We start from the raw sequence: 2,662 nt of genomic DNA on the forward strand, positions 1-2,662 counted from the left end.
CACCAGGAAATTTACTTGGAGGCCTCTCAGGTATTTACTCTCTCAACTGGCCTACTTGCACCTCCAAGTTTCTAAGGGAAGCTCTAGTTTCCTGCATAAAATGATTCAGTATTGCTTCCATATCAGTGTTTTTCTGGGGTTGAGAATTTGCCTGCTGAGGTGGTTGTTGTTGATGAGGCTGAAACTGGCGGTTATTATGATTATTCTGCTGATAACTGCATTGAGAATTATTGTTAAAATTCTGTGATCTCTGAGGTTGCTCTCTCCATCCAAAATTTGGGTGATTTCTCTATCCCTGATTATAGGTCTTAAAGTATGGATCATTATTGGGGTTTCTAGGAGCATTCCTCATGTAATTAACCTATTCAAAAGAAGTTTGAGCATAATCATAATTCTCACCTTGCATAGAGCTACCAGTCATGTCGTAAGGGGCCTCTTGAGGTGCATTTTGAGTGTTGATAACTGAAACCTGCAATCCACTCAATTGTTGAGAAATCAAATTCATCTACTGAGACAAAATTTTGTTCTGAGCAAGAAGAACATCAAAAGCTTCTACTTCCAAAACGCTTTTCTTCTTAGGAGTCCCAGAGTTCACAGGATTCCTGTTAGATGAGTATAAATTTTGGTTGTTAGCAACCGACTCAATAAGCTCAGTAGTCTCCTCTGGCGTCTTCTTCATGTGCAGCGAACCACCTGTAGAATTATTTAAACACATCTTAGACATTTCACATAAGCCCTCATAAAAGATATCCAGCTGAGTTCATTTAGAAAACATGTATGGAGGGCATTGCCTGGTCAGTAGCTTGAATCTCTCCTAGCCTTCATAAAGTGTCTCACCATCCTTCTGTCTGAAAGTCTAAACCTCCACCCTTAGCTTAGTCAGCTTTTGTGGTGGGAAAAATTTAGTCAGAAATCTAGTGACCACCTTATCCAAGTATCTAGACTCTCCTTCGGTTGAGAGTCGAACCACAGCTTTGCTATATCCCTCACAGCAAATGGGAAGAGCATGAGTTTGTATACCTCAGGATTCACTCCGTTAGTCTTCACAGTATCACAAATCTGCAAAAAATTAGAAATAAACTAATTTGGGTCTTCATGAGGAAGTCCATGATACTGGCAATTTCGTTGCACAAGAGTGACTAGCTGAAGCTTCAGTTCAAAATTGTTTGCAACTATAGGAGGCACCACAATACTTTTGCCATAGAGATCTGCATTGGGAGCAGTGTGTGAGCCAAGCACTCTTCTAGGTTGCTCATTCTCATTCAGATTTGCCATATTGGCATTCACATCACGATTATGATCCATGCTCAGATTTTCACTAGCATTGTAAAGTCTAGCTTGTTGCAAACACCGCTGGTGGACGAAATTGTGATCCATATTCTTTTGTGCTTGTATGAAATCATTATTGTGGCACCAGTTGAATTCACAACTCCGTTCAACTAACTAGCAAGTGTACTGGGTTGTCCAAGTAATACCTTACGTGAGTAAGGGTCGATCCCACGGAGATTGTTGGTATGAAGCAAGCTATGGTCATCTTTGTAAATCCCAGTCAGGAGGATAAAATTATGGAATTCAGAAAATCAAATATGATTAATTAAAAATAAACAGAAAATAAAACGGATAGAGATACTTATGTAAATCAATAGTGAGAATTTCAGATAGGTGTATGGAGATGATGTGCTCCTCTTGAGACTCTACTTCACTACTCACTCTTCCTTCAATCCTTCTTACTCCTTTCCATGGCAAGCTGTATGTAGGGCATCACCATCATTGGTGGCTACTTTCAATCCTCTCGGGAAAATGGTCCTATGCGCTGTCACTGCACGGCTAATCGTCTGGAGGCATCACCCTTGGTTGATGGCTACATCCCGTCCTCTCAGTGAAAACGTTCCTATGCTCTGTCACAGCACGGCTAATCATCTATCAGTTCTCAATCAGGTTGGAATAGAATCCATTGATTCTTTTGCGTTTGTCACTAACGCCCAGCCTTCAGGAGTTTGAAGCTCGTCACAGTCATTCAATATCGGAATCCTACTCGGAATACCACAGACAAGGTTAGACTTTCCGGATTCCCAGGATCCTACTCGGAATACCACAGACAAGGTTAGACTTTCCGGATCCTCATGAATGCCGCCATCTATCTAGCTTATACCACGAAGATTCTGTTGGGGAATCTAAGAGATATGCGCCCGGCCTAAGGTAGAACGGAAGTGGTTGTCAGTCACGTGCGTTCATAGGTGAGAATGATGATGAGTGTCACGGATCATCACATTCATCAAGTTAAGTATAACGTATATCTTGGAATAAGAATAAAAGAGAATTGAATAAAAAGTAATAGTGATTGTATTGAAACTTGAGGTACAGCAGAGCTCCACACCCTTAATCTATGGTGTGCAGAAACTCCACTGTTGAAAATACATAAGTAAAAGGTTCAGGCATGGCCGAATGGCCAGCCCCCTTGAGTGATCAAGAGACCGAATAATCAAAGGCTAAACAGTCAAGAGATTAAACTGTCAAAAGATTGTCTAATACAATAGTAACTTATCCTATTTATACTAGACTAGCTACTAGGGTTTACATGAGTAAGTAATTGATGCATAAATCCACTTCCGGGGCCCACTTGGTGTATGCTTGGGCTGAGCTTGATCTATCCACGAGCTGA

The 2,662-nt window shown here is 41.0% G+C and overlaps 1 non-coding gene across 1 annotated transcript; it reads left to right on the forward strand.

Annotated features, from left to right (window-relative positions):
• Positions 1-769: 769 nt before the first annotated feature.
• LOC112798911 (small nucleolar RNA R71) lies at positions 770-877 on the forward strand. Its single transcript, XR_003200507.1, has one exon. It is a non-coding gene; the product is annotated as a small nucleolar RNA R71 (small nucleolar RNA).
• The last annotated feature ends 1,785 nt before the right edge of the window (positions 878-2,662 follow it).

This window comes from Arachis hypogaea, chromosome 4, assembly GCF_003086295.3.
Source record: "Arachis hypogaea cultivar Tifrunner chromosome 4, arahy.Tifrunner.gnm2.J5K5, whole genome shotgun sequence".
NCBI classification, from domain to species: domain Eukaryota; kingdom Viridiplantae; phylum Streptophyta; class Magnoliopsida; order Fabales; family Fabaceae; genus Arachis; species Arachis hypogaea.